Source organism: Cibotium barometz, chromosome 43 (genome assembly GCF_041138505.1).
Source record: "Cibotium barometz isolate CiBa-2024 chromosome 43, ASM4113850v1, whole genome shotgun sequence".
Classification (NCBI taxonomy): domain Eukaryota; kingdom Viridiplantae; phylum Streptophyta; class Polypodiopsida; order Cyatheales; family Cibotiaceae; genus Cibotium; species Cibotium barometz.
Genome location: NC_141088.1, coordinates 36490383 through 36508051, shown reverse-complemented (window position 1 = coordinate 36508051; position 17669 = coordinate 36490383).

Genomic DNA, 17669 nt, shown 5'->3' with positions numbered 1-17669 from the left:
GCTGAAATAATGATATTTTTTACTATTCTCTAAAATTCTCTCCAAATTGAAGAAATTGGAGCTTCCCTCCTTCTTCAATCTCCATTGGTGGCTCCATCAGCATACCAAACCAATTGATTGGTTGGGGGCCTCTACCGTGATCAAAGAATCAAGCAATTTATAAGGTAAAGTGTGAATTTTGATCTTTTTCCATAATTTCTCAATGTTTCTCTCTTCTCAACTCCTCTCAAGCTTGAGAAGCTTAATTGGAATGGCTTTTTAATGCTATTGAAGTTAATTGATGAATGGTAGTAAGGAAATACATAAATTCCCATGTATGCTTAATTTTTATGGTTTTTATGATTTTTATCTTCTCTAAAATGAATATGATGTTATGCCTCATTGAAAAAGGCATTTCCTCTCTTCTTTAGTAAATCCAACCATTCTTTATCCTAGATGAATGATTAATGGATAAAATCAAGTTTTTCATAATGTTCCTCTTAAATAAGTAGAAAATGTTTACATTAGAATGATTTGGATACTCTTGGTGAAATTCTAATTATTTTTAGAGAGTTAAAATTGAAAAATGGTCAACCATACAAAGGAGGTTATGGTAAAATTTTCTAAAATTGTGTAAAATAAGTTTTACTTTTTTTAATTCAAAAAGAGTAATTCCCGTCGTATATGTATTCTTAAAGTGTTATTTTATATCCTAGGTATAGAAAAATGCATACTAAAAATATTTTATTAAAAAAGTGTTACTTTCTTTAGAATTAAATTCTATGCATAGAAGGAAGCATATTGAAATTGTTATTTTGATTATAAAAGTGTTATTTTCATCATAAATGATTTTTATGCATAAAAGAAATTCTTTTATATTAAAAGAGTGATTTTCATCATAAATGATTTGAATGCATAAACATATGCATAAAAGATTTTTTTATATTAAAAGTGTGATTTTCATCATAAATGGATTTTATGCATAAATTAGATGCATAAAAGAAACTCTTTTATATTAAAAGAGTAATTTTCATCATAAATGATTTGTATGCATAAAAGATTTTTTTATATTAAAAGTGTGATTCTCATCATAATTGGATTTTATGCATAAATTAGATGCATAAAAGAAATTCTTTTATATTAAGAGTGATTTTCATCATAAATGAATTGAATGCATAAACATATGCATAAAAGATTTTTTTATATTAAAAGTGTGATTTTCATCATAAATGAAATTTATGCATAAAAGAAATTCTTTTATATTAAAAGAGTGATTTTCATCATAAATGATTTGAATGCATAAACATATGCATAAAAGATTTTTTTATATTAAAAGTGTGATTTTCATCATAATTGGATTTTATTCATAAATTAGATGCATAAAAGAAATTCTTTTATATTAAAAGAGTGATTTTCATCATAAATGAATTGAATGCATAAACATATGCATAAAAGATTTTTTATATTAAAAGTGTGATTTTCATCTGCATAAATAAAATTTATGCATAAATTAGATGCATAAAAGAAATTCTTTTATATTAAAAGAGTGATTTTCATTAAATGATTTGAATGCATAAACATATGCATATAAAATTTTATATTAAAAGTGTGATTTTCATCATAAATGGATTTTATGCATAAATTAGATGCATAAAAGAAATTCTTTTATATTAAAAGAGTGATTTTCATCATAAATGATTGAATGCATAAACATATGCATAAAAGATTTTTTTATATTAAAAGTGTGATTTTCATCATAAATGGATTTTATGCATAAATTAGATGCATAAGAGAAATTCTTTTATTCTAAAAGTGTAATTCCTACTAAATTGGATTTATGCATGGGAAGATGCATAAAGAATTTATTTTAATCCAAAAGTGTTATTCTCATCAATTTTAATTTTATGCATAGAAAGATGCATAAAGAAATCTATTTTTAGTTCAAAAGAGTTATTTTCATCAATTTTGATTTTATGCATAGGAAGATGCATAAAAGATTGATTTTTAATTCAAAAGTGTCATTCTCATTTAAAATGAATTTATGCATAGGAAGATGCATAAAAGATTGATTTTTAATTCAAAAGTGTCATTCTCATTTAAAATGAATTTATGCATAGGAAGATGCATAAAAGATTGATTTTTATTTCCAAAGTGTTATTCTCCTTAAAATGGAATTCATGCATAATAGATGCGTAAAGAAATCTTATATCAAAAATAAGAATTCTCTTGTATTCTATAAATAGATATGAGGATGTGAAATGAATCAGATAGATAAAAATAAACAAAGAATAGATGGAGATGTATGTATGTGAAAGAATGGATGTAGTTATATGTATGTGAAAGAATGGATGTAGATGTATGTATGTGAAGGATGTATGTGAAAGGAAAGATGTATGTGTATGTGATAAGTGTGGATGTAGATGTATGGATGTGGATGTGGATGTGGATGTGGATGTGGATGTATGAATGTGGATGTGGATGTGGATGTGGATGTATGGATGTATGGATGTGGATGTGGATGTATGAATGTGGATGTGAAAATGGATGTATGGATGTAGATATGGATGTGGATGTATGGATGTGGATGTGGATGTATGAATGTGGATGTGGATGTGGATGTGGATGTGGATGTGGATGTGGATGTGGATGTATGGATGTATGGATGTGGATGTGGATGTATGAATGTGGATGTGAAAATGGATGTATGGATGTAGATATGGATGTGGATGTATGGATGTGGATGTGGAGGTATGAATGTGGATGTGGATGTGGATGTATGGATGTATGGATGTGGATGTGGATGGATGTGGATGTGGATGTATGGATGTATGGATGTGGATGTGGATGTGAAAATGGATGTATGGATGTAGATATGGATGTGGATGTATGGATGTGGATGTGGATGTGGATGTATGAATGTGAATGTGGATGTGGATGTATGAATGTGGATGTGAAAATGGATGTATGGATGTAGAGGTGAATGTGGATGTGTATGTGGAATAATGAATGGGAATATGTATGTGAATGGATATGAAGTCGATATGAGCGAATGGATGAGATGAGATGTCATGTGAACCAGAATGTGAATGAATAATATAAGATGTGAACGAATGAGATGTAATGAGAAATGGATGTGATGAGACGTAATGTAAATTAAGAAAGATAGGAATGGATGTTATGTGAAGTGAACACATCTCATCACATCTATTCACCTCCATCCATCCATTCATGCACATCTATCTGATTCACATCACACATCTCATCACATCTATTCACCTCACATCTCATCACCTCTATTCACATCACATCTATCCATCCCTTCATTCACATCTATCTGATTCACACATCACACATCTCATCACATCTATTTACCTCACATCTCATCACCTCTATTCACATCATATCTACACACATCTCATCACATCTATTTACCTCACATCTCATCACCTCTATTCACATCATATCTATTCATCTCTTCATTCACATCACCTCTATTCACATCACACATCTCATCACATCTATTTACCTCACATCTCATCACCTCTATTCACATCACACTCTATTCATCCCTTCATTCACATCACACATCTCATCGCATCTATTTACCTCACATCTCACACCTCTATTCACATCACCTCCATCCATCCATTCATGCACATCTATCTCATTCACATCACACATCTCATCACATCTATTTACCGCACATCTCATCACCTCTATTCACATCATATCTATTCATCCCTTCATTCACATCTATCTGCTGACTCACATCACACATCTCATCACATCTATTTACCTCACATCTCATCACCTCTATTCACATCATATCTATTCATCCCTTCATTCACATCTATCTGACTCATATCACACATCTCATCACATCTATTTACCTCACATCTCTTTTTCTTCCTGAACTATCTTTCTCGAAAAGGGGGTGATAATTCAATTACTATTTTACTTAATTTCATTCATTGAATATTCACTTAACTGATTTCTAAATTAATCACAATTTCGATGAGGAATAAATTAATCATTTATCTGAATATTTCGACTTCGATAGATTTCTTGAATTTTCTCTTTACAAACCGAGTGAATATGAAACGATAGAACTTTCCCTCTCAGAGTATTTACTTATTCATTTATCAAATATTCATGGAAATTAAACATAGAATTAAAGAGAATCTAATTTTGATATAAAAATTCTTTATGCATCTATTTATGCATAAAATCAATTTAATAGGAATAACACTTTTATAATAAAAAGAAATTCTTTATGCATCTTTTTATGCATAGAAATTAATTTTAATGAAAATAACACTTTTATAAAAAATTTCTATTATGCATCTTTCCATGCATAGAAATTAAATTTAATGAAAATAACACTTTTATAATAAAAAATTTTCTATTTTGCATCTTTCCATGTATAGAAATTAAATTTAATGAAAATAACACTTTTATAATAAAAAAATTTCTATTATGCATCTTTTCATGCATAGAAATTAAATTTAATGAAAATAACACTTTTATAATTAAAAAAATTCTATTATGCATCTTTATATGCATATAATTTAAATCTAATGAAAATAACACTTTTATAATAATAAAAATTTCCAATATGCATCTTTCTATGCATAGAATTTAAATCTAATGAAAATAACACTTTTATAATAAAAAAAATTTCAATATGCATCTTTCTATTCATAGAATTTAAATCTAATGAAAATAACACTTTTATAATTAAAAAAATTCAATATGCATCTTTCTATGCATAGAATTTAAATTTAATGAAAATAACACTTTTATAATAAAAAAAATTTCCAATATACATCTTTCTATGCATAGAATTTAATTTCAATAATTATATCAATGATATCCATGCATATTCAGAGATGAATATGTACATGGAGTAAATAAAAATATTTCTTTTAGGATGCACAAACGGTGGGAATTACTCTTTTAGAATAACATAGAGATAAACTTTATTTTCCACAAAATTTAAGAAAATTTTGCCATAACCTCCTTTGTATGGCTGACCATTTCTCAATTTTTACATTCTAATATCACTTTAAAATTAATCCCAATTTGAAGTAAAATACTCTAATATATTCAATTTTCACTTTCTAAAGAGTAAACAATAAGAAAAGTTTAAATCAATTATTTATTTGTTACTCATATTAGGATAAAGAAGGGCTGAATTCTTAAGGAAGAGAAGAGGGTAGCCTTTTCAATCAAGGCATATCATCAAGATTCACTAAAAAAGCAAAGAAATCAGAAAACCATAGATTAGAAATTAAAAAGTAGAGTTTTTAGCTTACATGGAGTTTTGTGAGCTTTCCTTTGGCTTGAGGGATTGAGGGTTCTACTCTTGTTTGGATCAAGAGTGGCCACCAATTCTTTTGGAGAGAATTTAGTCAAAAACAATTGAATTATCAAGTGAATTCAATATATTTGACTCGAGATAGGAGTAGAGTAATAGTGCATAAACACTATTAAGCCTTTACAAAAGGGGGAGGCTTCTATTTATAGGAAAAAGTGAGCCTCAAACCAAGCAAACTGATTCTAGAATTTTCCAGATCAGTTTGGTCAATTTTTGACCATTTTTGGGTTAGTTCAGCTTACTTTTTAGAACTAGACTTGAAATAGGAGAGAGGAGAGAGGAGAGATGAAATATCTCATTTTATTGATTTAAAATGGGAAGCAATGATGAGAAAAAAAGGCACCTCCTTCATGAGGGGGAATCCCAACTCTGAGGTGTCAAAATTTCTTTTTTTAATGTTTTCTTTGGTCCTTAGACCACTCTTCATCTTATGTGAGTATTTACTCATTTTTGGGAGGTTTTTCTTTATTTCTTCAATTTATCTCCTCCCTACATTTCGTTTAATATTATTGGTCCCTCAGAACCTTAATCCAAAATTTTTAGAAAATCTAGACCCTTAGGCTAAGGTCTTTTGAGCAGATTATAATTTATTTCTAATGCACCTTAGAAAATTCTTTTTAAACTTTTGTTTTGGGAAAATTTATTTTAATAAGAAAGGATATTTTTCCATCCGATGATATCTAAAAATTGAGTTATCTCTCTCTAGAACATTTTCTCTCTCTAGGCCAGATCTTTTATTATTCTGAAAAGGGGATTGATTACAGGGGAAGAAACTAGACATCTTGAGGGGCTGGGAAGGAATCTTACAAAATGTGATTTAGTCATGTTTTAAATAGAAGATAATAGTTGAGTTTAAGGATGCTATTTCTGTGTTATTTAGATTGTTTATTAGTGATTTTCTGAGTGAAACAAGTGTGAAATATGATTGTTTAGGATATACTGAAGTCTAAATGTTATGTTCAATAATGTCATTTCTCATTTATGATGCTATTTCTGTGTTATTTGGGTGAAACAAGTGTGTTATTTTGATTACAAGTTATGATTTAGTTCTATATTATATTGAAGTTATATCTGGTAAAAGTTGTGTCCAATAATGTTATTTTTGGTTAAATTTTTGGGTTGTACAAATGTATAAAAGCTAAATTTTTTTAATAGTTGTATTTTGTCCAAAGCTCATTTTTGTTAATAGCTATTTTTTGTCCAAATGCTAATTTTAGGATGTAGGTCAGAACAAGAAGAGAGACATTCACTTCTAATTGGAGGCCGAGTATACATTGCTAGACAAGAGAATGGCAACAAGTAAAAAGCAACAAGAGATAATGTAACAAGACAGAAATGCAGAGAAAAAACATGTCGATCTTTGGGCTGAGGGGTATATTTATCCACCCGATCCAATTACCCAAAGACCTCCACCATTTAGTGAGCTTACATCTTTCATTAAGTATATGTGTGAAGGTAATGCAGGGTTATTGGGATACACCAGGAGACTAGCAATGCAAGCTCGTAGTGTTTACACATCTGTTCAGCGCACCATGATGGGTATGGATGCAAGGATTAAGGAGCTCACAAAATCACTAAGTGAAAAGGAGAGAGAGAATCAGAGTCTGCAAGATGTGATGCATGTTATGGAAAATGCAGTGCATGTTGTCGAGGTAGACAAGGCAGAACTGCATTGCAAAATGCAAGGTTTGGAGAGAAGGACAACAAAAAGATGACAGTAATGATTGCAGACTGTTGTTGCTGGACCCTCAACGAAAACTAAACAAGCACGTAAGCATGTGAGGTTGCTCAAACCACTTCATGAGTTTACCAAAGGGAGTGGGCAATATAATCGACGGGTCTATGCACAATGTGCAAACATGAAGAAAATGTTTTCCAACCCAAGTGAAGAGGTTGAGGAGGATGTAATTGCAAAGGTCTTAAGTAAAGGTATGGTGAAGTATGCATTGGAAAACCCCAAATTCAAAACCATTGGTGATGATGTTGCAAGAGTACGCTTGAAGGAGGTAAGCAATACCTTCACAGCTATACAGATGCTCAAGGCATATGTGACAAGGTAGGGATTAGCTCCAAATCCTATGCTATGATTTATAAGCAATTGGATGCAGGGTTTAAGGCTGTTCTCTTAACAAGAGACGGGTGGTGCCCATCCCTAAACCATTCCATATAAAGCAGGCACGAAAAGATCTTAATGCAAAAGTCTTAGACACAAATGATGAGCCAATTCTTTTGGAACATACACAGATGCTTAAGTCTGGATCAAAGGAAATGCCCTTCAAATTGCATGTAGACAATAACTTTGTATTGAATGTATGCAAGCTACAAGTAGTAATGGTAAAGTTCTACAACATGTCTGTCGAAGAGTGCAGAGGTAAGCTTCAATTTGTTTTGAAGCTTGATGAGAGTGAAGTCGTTAAGGGCCAAAAGCTTGAACATGTTAGCTTGACACTAATGAATAGGGCGTTGGATCCCAGCATCAATTCAAAACATCCAAAATATTTCAGTGTGTAATCGGAGAATGAAATATCATGGCTTGCTGCATTTGAGGTACCAAAGGAGGACCATGAAGTACTTAAGATTTTTTTTAACTTAACAGAGATACCAGATATTGTACGACGGCAAAACAAATGGTGAAGTTTTGCATGTCAATGGATTTGGTGAATACAAGGTAGAATGGCATCTTACTGGCAATTTAAAAACATTGAAATGTATGTTTGGTGTTTCAAATTCAGCATCAGCTAAGTTCCCTTGCTTATATTGCATGCAATCCAGAAAGAAAGGCAAGGATGGGAAGAAACAATGGATTGCAAGGACAAAACAACGTGGTGCTCCAACACGTGACCAGTGTGTTATTCAAAGGAATGGAATGTTGGTGTCATTAGATCCTAAGTGGGATCCTATTTTAGAAATACCCTTAACAAGGATCCACTTTTGCACCTTGCATTGCATAGTAAGGATAATAGAGAAGTTGGTGTTTGAGTACGTGTGTTTTGCCTACAAGATGCAGCCTGCTTCAGATGCTAATGCAACATGCAAGGTAGAACAAGTCTTATCTGATTTTGGATTGCACTCGGGCCAAGTAGAAATAAAAAAGAACGAGAAAAACTCAAGAAAGAGTGAAAATTTGCCATGCAAACCGTGTTTTGGGGGAGCGAAGGCTAGGAAATTCTTATCTCCACCACGAGATGAAGATGGTAAGTTGCTTGTAAAACAACCACCCAGTGAAGTGCGAAGCATGGAAAAAACTACACATGGTTGTCCCTTATCAGAGCAATGAGGGATAGACGCGGATAGCAAAGGCAAATGTGTGGATTGCACTTGATAAATTGGCAACACTTTTACAAAAGATGACATTCAATTCATAACTCAATGACAGAGGCATGGACTTCAAATTGCATTACACACTATATGGTCAGAGTGGTCTCCATTTCATTTTTACAAAATTAAATTATATGGTCAGAGTGGTCTCCATTTCATAACTCAATGACAGAGGCATGGACTTCAAATTGCATTACACACTATATGGTCAGAGTGGTCTCCATTTCATTTTTACAAAATTAAATTATGAATGTAATATTTTGAGTTTAATTATGGATCCTGTGTTTTTGAATGCAGCACATACTTGAGACTCATGGTCCATACTTTGCTGTGAACAAGGAAGTTTGGCAATATGGTCCACACAAGGCATGGAGCGATCTCATTGGCAAGCTCAATGCAGATTCCAAAGGCAATGGCACATGGAGGTGGAGTCAATGATTCCAATCCTATGAGGCTATTAGTCCAATGGTAGTATAGGAGAATAGAGATAAGATATGATGACAAATTAATAAAGTTCAAATCCAATGATAGAGAAGCTGCTCGCACACAACAGGGCAATATATGAAGTGAGGAAAGAAAGATATGAAAATAGCATGGCCAAAGAACATCATGCAGAATGGTTGACAACCCAAGAGAGAGTCGGTAGCAAATGGAAATATCGAAAGAATTGTAATTATGAAATAACATTTTATGTTTATGAGAGTATTGGAACAATCCAATGTTTTAAAGAAATAGGTGTTTGCTAAATTCAACATGAATAACTTTTTCAAAATAAGTGTTTACTAAAGTCAACATGGATAACTTTTTGATAGTGTTGATATTTTTTAAAAGTAAGTGTCAATAACTTATAGTAAGTTTCATTTATAAATAAAGGCACTTCTTTCATTTCTTTCCATTCCTCTATTTCTCTCTATTCCTTCTAGCTTGTGAGTATGGCATGTACTAAGCAAAGAGCAAACAAGATGCCTTCCAAGACACCAGTTCATTCATCCGGATCTAGTGAACGTACTGACACCAACAATGATGAAGGTCAAGCTCCTCCCACTGCTCCAGCTACTAGGAAAGTTGCTCCCGCTGCTCTAGCTGGAAATGCTCATCCACCTAAGCATAAGAAAAGAAGACAGAGACCAGGCACCGCTGCTCCAGCTACTAGGAAAGTTGCTCCCGCTGCTCTAGCTGGAAATGCTCATCCACCTAAGCATAAGAAAAGAAGACAGAGACCAGCACCGCCGCTCTTCGTGAAATTAGGAGGTTCCAGAAGAGTCCTGAGTTGATTATACCCAAGACACCTTTCTCGAGGTTGGTGTGAGAAATACTGCAAGATCTACAAAGGGGAAATCACTACAAGTACTTTTCAAGAGATCAAGCATATAATGTGGAGCGATGGTTAGCCCAAGCGTTGCTTGCTCTTCAAGAGGCAGCTAAAAGTTACTTGGTGGATCTCATGCATGATGGTCAGTTGTGTTAGCCATCCATGCCCGGCATATGACACTCTCAAGGATGTGTGTAGCAACACATTACTTGCGTGTTTTGTAATGTTCACTTCGACTCCCAACCTTCCTACCATCCAACTTAAAATAGAAATTACAAGGGGGATTATTGGACATAAGTTGGATTTCGTGCCTCAGAAAACTAAAGGACCAATGACTCTCTACATTAACACTAAAAGAGTCATGACCCTCCCAAAGAATAACCACATCAATGAGTGCTGAATGCGTGCCATCTCGCATGTCTTGGTCCAAGCTGAGCCACTCCCCTTGTAGAAGTCGCCACCTTCTATACTTGAAGCGAATGCACAAAGTTTGTCTTGCAATGAAGTACCTGTCATAAAAAACAAACAACCAACATAAAAACATAAAATCAACAATCAACAATCAACAACAATCAGTGTCTTGCAATGAAGTACTTATGAATAAAAACCATCAACAATCACAACAGAAGTGCAGGGTGGATGGATATAAAGCTGCAAGCAACTAACATTCTTGTATTAAAACTCTATCTATAATAACCATGCACTCAAAGCACAAGAACACAAAGCATAGAGATATAAACTTACTGTTAGGCTTATGTCTTTCACTGAAGTTATCATGATGCACTCGAATCTCTTTGTGCATACAAACATGTTGAATGAAAGCCTCTATTATTGTACTTATACCATTTGTGTGTCTCCTGAACTCTATGATTCTACCTTTCCATTGGTTTGTGACATCTTTGAGCTTGACCTTGATATTCCTCTTCTTTGAAGACATCTAAATTAATAAGGCTAGACTGCATGATTAATAAATATATATGTTAGATTGTAAGCAACAAATAAAGATTAAAATAACAAGAAATAAACAGCAACTTACTGCTTTGATTTACACAATTTTGTTGCTCCTATGAAAATAAACATAAACACATCAAGACAAAACATGAACAAACCCTAAACCTATGATCATTACTCACATCAAGACAAAACATAGACAAACCCTAAACCTACAATCATTACTGTTGTATTTTATGCCACTTGAAATCATTACTGTGCAGAGAAGATTGTAATCAATAAATAAAAATTAAAACTTACTGCTCACAACAAGAAATAAATAGCAACTTACTGCTCACAACCTTGTTGCTCTTGTGAAAATAAACAGCAACACATCAAGACAAAACATAAACAAATCCTAAACCTATGATCATTACTGTGGTATTTTATGCCACTTCAAATCATTACTGTGCAAAGAAGATTGTAAGCAAAAAATAAAGATTATAACAACAAGAAATAAACAGTAACTTACTGCTTTGATTTACACAACCTTGTTACTCACAACCTTGCTCCTATGAAAATAAAAAGCAACACATCAAGACAAAACATAAACAAATCCTAAACCTATGATCATTTCTCACATCAAGACAAAACATAGACAAACCCTAATTACTCACAAGAATTTGATGCCACTTCAAGATAATTACTCACAAGAATTTGATGCCACTTCACATCAAGATAGCTATCTGTGGTGCAGAGAAGAGAAAGTTCATGTGAGAAAACGGGCATAACTCACAGACGTTTTGTCCAAATGAGATGAAATTTTAGGAGGAGAGAGCTATGGTGGAGAACAACATACCTGTAAATTTTCGTGAAGAAAGAACCAGAGTTGCAGAAGATATGGCGAAATTGAATTCCGTCAAAAGGGGGAGAAATGGAAAGGTAGTGAAATGCAAAATGAGGGAAAGTAAAAAGTTAAACATAAAAAATTAAAAAAATGAAAATCGATTTTCAAACTTCCATGTGCTGACCACAAGGTACATCTAACATGAAAGAATAGTTTATGACATGAAATATGACATTTCTCTATTTTTTTAAGATATGGGCTCTATTATTTTATTGTCTTAAGAGATTTGGGCAAAGATATGACAAAAAGATCCATGTTACATGGATTAGAATCCCAACTCTCTCATTGGTCAGGCCAATCTTTTTTTATTCACTCCTTAAGGGGAAAAATGGAGAGTTCATATTTCTCCTAATGTGTAGAATGGCTCTTGCAAATAAATAGATTACAATGGCAATGGTTCCAAGTTACAAGAATTACACAAGATTCAATTAATGTGTTCAAGCTTTGTCAAGGGAAATCTTGAAATTATTTCATGGGCTGGAATCACAAAGCAGGGAGAGGATCCTATGTTTACAAATGAGAAACTTCTGATATAGAAGGCCCCACATTAGAGCATATAGCTACACTTATAAAGGAGCATGAAGGGGCAATGTTTGACTTTTTTGATCAACTTCTTCCTAATGAGCCAAACACAACAGGTGTTTTAAAAGCATACTTAGTTTTCATTTGATTAGTAGGATAGATTTTTCCATTGTGATGTGTAAGTAAATCCTCTATGAATATCATCAGTTAGATTTGTATGTATGGTACTTATGATGTTGGCATAGTAGAAGAACTTCTATTTCATTTTGTCAAATTCAAAGTCACTATTATTGAGCTAACTTGACTGCATCATAATTTGTTCATAAAATGACAAAGTGACTACATCATAATTTGTTCATTGTTATAAAGTAAAACATATGCCACGTTTAACACCCATGACATAAATTTAAACGAGTGACTAAATCTAGAAATTCACATCCATCTATAAGATTTTACCACTAGCATTACCCACCATTAGCGTAGATTTAGACAAGTAATCGAATCTAGCCAATAACACCCATGCACAAGATGTCTACTATCATCTACTGAGATTTGGACAACTAACCAAATCTAACATTCAAATCTATCCAAATATGTGGACAACTAACTATATGACCAAATTTAATTCTATGTACTTAGAGATATATCGAGTATTTAGGAGTAATGAAAGCATGTATCTATGACTTTTTAATTAAGTTTTCATCAATTGACTCGATATCTTCTGTCTTTTCTTTTCCCTATAACACCCATGCATAAGACATCATCTAGTGAGATTTGGATAGTGCAATATTTGTGAGAAATTATTGTGTGAGATTTTTTTATTAAGTTTTAGTCAATTAACAATCTATCTTTTATCTTTTTTCTGACAAATAAAGTATATCAAAAATGCATTAACAAAGATAATAACAACATAGAATTGGATACAAGGGATGTGATAGATCGAATGTCTATGATACTAGATTTGAATGGATTGTTGTTCAAACATTGCTTCATAAACTCAAATAAGCACACAAGCTTACGTTGTGGGAAACAATGGATTGTACTTTGTCCAAGATGCATAGAGATTTTAGCCAATCTATTCATAAAGTTTCATGTTGGGATATGGTCCATGGCTTTGTACAGAAATGTGGTGCATATGGTGGAAACTTTAGAACTGCATGTAAGGACACAATTACCATTTTTTATTGTGTGGGCAGGAGCAGTGTTGTGTATGATCGTGAGAAGATATTTAGGCCATAAAAGATGGGTATGGAGGCCATGTTCAAACCACTCAAAAAGGTTTGGTACCAATGTAATGCACAATACTATGTAACAAGGAAATTTCTCATTAACGATAATCCATACAAAGGATATGCAAGTCCACCAGAGAATTGCATTTTTTTACCCAAATTTAACATTAATGCATATGATAACACATTGGAAGACTTATATGGATACTTGTGTCATTTGGATCTGGCTAGTGATGTACAATGATTTTTTTTATAGATATGGACAGTTGTCAGTCTAACAAGGCAATACCTTATATGAATAATTTCGACAAGTGATAGAGTGGGAGAAGATGTACAAGGATACATCCAAGTGATATGTAACCTCAGCATGTGATAAAAATGACATTATTAGTTCATGTCAGGATGTTATTAAACATTGAGCATGTGATTCTGAAGTTACAGTTTCACGAATAATACACTCTTCTCCATCGACCCTTTAAGTACTACACAATTAAAGATATTGAAAAAAATACCACCTGTGTCAAAACTAAATGAAATGGTTGCAATACACTAGGCCGAACAGCTAGGTTATAAGAAAAGGTTCATCACACAAGAGCTGTAGCTAAGAGTTTCATATCACAATTCCAAGCATACCATAAGTGCAAACACTAATTGGGTTCTTTTATATTGTTTAGCCTAGTGCAAACACTAATGATCATGATTTTTTATTGATCGGTCTATCTACAGCTGTATTTTTATGAGCATTGGTCCTTTATAGTCATGGCAATTTGTAAGTGTCATTGTTAAGGCCTTATCTTTAATGATCGATCTATCTACAACTATATTTTTCTTAGGTTCGCTGACGACGTTTCTTCTATCTCCATTATTATCTTTGGCTTACTTATACTACAAACAAATATGATAAGTAATACCATATTGGCAGTTATATAAATGGACATAAGGATGTCATCAAGTTGACACACTTAATGATTGATTAATGTTCGTGGATGTAATGTTGAGTTCATGGAAGTGAAGATATTTGTAAAGTAAGGATATTGGTAGTTATATGAATGAACATAAGGATGTCATCAAGTTGACACACTCAATGATGAGTAATGTTCTCGGATGTAATGTTGAGTTCATGGAAATGAAGATATTTGTGAACTTTGAGTTTGGAGTAGGACATATTATTCTTGCAAAGAGTTTGTCATTAATTAATGACTTTGATGAATTGATCAAAAAGTCATTTTTTATATTTTTTGATGTATGGTCGAGGAAACATGATGAATGTATCACAAAATTCGTGGTATATAATGTGCATTTGAATAAAGCATTCCTATAAGTTTGTCCTTAAATATAATATACTTTGAGTATTTTAAGCCTTACTATCATCACAAATATGCACTTTGGAGAAAAGAAGTTAATACATTTTATTGACCTATTATTGGATAATTTGTCCTAAATATATGAAAATGGAAATTGGGACTTTTCCAAATTCCCTAATGTGGTCTTATAGGAGCACTGATCTTTCCAAAGAGAAAAAAGTAAAGGGTTACGAGTGTTAAGCAAAAAATACTGATTATTAAAAATTTTCAATAAGAAAAGCAAAGTTATTGTATGAAAGTTATGTTAGGAATCAAATTTATAATGAAATGTCTTTTTCAAGTCAAGAGCTTACCTTAGCCTTATCGAATCATGTGTCGTCATTAAGCCTTACCTTCGAGCTGTAAATGCAACTTCGTGATGTGGATGTGCTAGCTCATGGTCGCTCCATTATCACACTGTATACGATCCTTGCCAATGAAGAGCTTTCTTTCCCTAGGTGGAGGCGAATCAAGATTCATCTTTGTAGTGGTTCTCACTCACAAAAGGTGAGCAAAGAAGAAGCTAATGAAAGAGGGAAACTTACAAGAAAACCTCTTCAAGCAAGGTCCACTAGATACATAGCCCATGTGTGCACAGGCATTGGCTAAAATGTGGGCCCGTGAAGAAGCTCCTTCCAGTGAAAACTCCAACACATCGCTTTTTTTGACACTTATTTGTCTAATTTCTTCGAATCTTACACATGATTTGAGAAAGAGAACTGAGAGTTGATGTGTAGAGTGAGGCTAGCTGATAAGGTGGGTGTGAATGAGGTTGATTATGAGAATGGAAGAATTTAGTACACCCAATATGGCATGTATGTTGGAAAACTACAAGCGATATGGCTTGTCAAGGACAATGCCATGACTGTGGTTGTAGTGACCTTTGAGCATCTCTACCTCATCTGATTAGCATGGTTATAGGCATGTTTTGCACCTTGGAGGGAGATGCAGAACCTGGCTGATCCGTGGGCTTTTGTTAGCTTCGGTTGTGTTACTGACTCTTCTCCTCGATTAGGTTCTCTTCCCAGTTCTCTCCTCGAGAGAGAGGTTTTCATGTGCCCTCTCTCTCTCTCTCTCTCTCTCTCTCTCTCTCTCTCTCTCTCTCCTCTTTATAAATTTTTTTTAAATTAATTAATAAAAAAGGTAAGCTTTTTTTGACATGTGACACATGTGCCTACATTGTCACATAGCACTAAGTCGCCATGTGGCGCACATGAGCATAAATTTTTTACTTTTTTTTCAAAGTTTTGTTTTGACACATGGCATATGTGAGCCTATGTTGCCACATAGTACCGTTTGTTTCTAAGAATTTTTTTTCATGACATGTTATTGAAGTCTCTCGCTCTTTATTGTACCATAGGTTTGAACAAGGAGGCATAGTCGATTGGGTGGGGGTTTTCCTGGAATTCCATATGAATCGCACTGCTCATATGACATTCGTGAGACCACCTTGCGAGGGTTGTGATTACTCATCATCCAAATAGCTCATATGACAATTCGCCCCGGGACGAATTGTGATTACAAACACACACCCAAGACTCTCAAAGTGGAGGATAGTTTTGAGAATTTCTCCACCCACTGCTCTTAGTTATGCGGATTGTCTCATGGAACATTCACGGTTTGGGTGGAGCATGAGGAGGCCTAGGATCCTCATAGAGGAGCTTCATAGAGCCATTGTGTGTGGACTATTGACATACTCTTCATTCACAACAATCACCATCTCTCCAAGGGTGACCTATTGACATACTCTTCCTTCACAACAATCACTATCTCTCCAAGGGTCCCACCACAGATGCAAGAAGGTTCTCCAGGGCAGGAGCCACACCTTCTGGTCCCATTTTGGTCTCTCCGAGGTCCAGGGCGGGGTATGCATCATCTCCATCAGAGCATCTCTTACCAACAGTGATTGATTTTGGGCACCATATTCACAGCGATTGATTTTAGGCGGTTTTTGATTTTAGGGCGGGGTATGCATCTCCATCAGTGCTTCTCTTACTAGGAATGATTGATTTTAGGCACCATATTCACAGGGAGAGCGTAGTGGGGGGTGATCATTAGGATTGGAGAGGACCGTGGGTTTCCTTAGAACACCACAGCAGAGGCAGAGCCACTTTTTGGAGCAATAGAGGAAAGAGTCGGAGGAGGCAAAGAGTCTCTACGAGGACAGTATCCATGGCACTTACCAGAGTTCAAGCATAGCCAAGGAAGTCTCAGCTTCTTGAGATCAGACAAGAGAGGTAGAGGCCCTAACTTCTCTACATTGGACTGTTTTTATGTTGATGAGTGGCTTGTGGCTGAGGCGGCATGCTTGGCATTCTCAGATCATGTCCCCATCATTCTTTCTCGAGAGGGCCCATGGAGTTAGGACAGACACTCGAGCACTTGTATCCCTGAGTGCATGAGATTGTAGCAAGATTGAGGAGATTTGGGAGGGTCTTTATTTTCATGCTGGTTAAGCCATCATAGTAGGGGCCCTGGATGCAGGACAACTTTGGAGAGATCATCAATTTGCGCCGCGCAGAGCAGACTCACAAGAGAGTAGGAAAGGAGCATCTCTGTCGGAGCCTAACCCCCCTGCATGCATGTCCATGAGAGTTTCTTGGGCAACCCGTGGATTGAGGCACAGATAGTGGCAGCCCAAGCAAAGCTGAGTTCCATCGAGGAGACGAGGGTAGAGCACAAATATCATGCTGGAGCTTATGACACAGGCTGGAGACAAGGTCACCTCGATGATTTCTTTAAGATCACATGC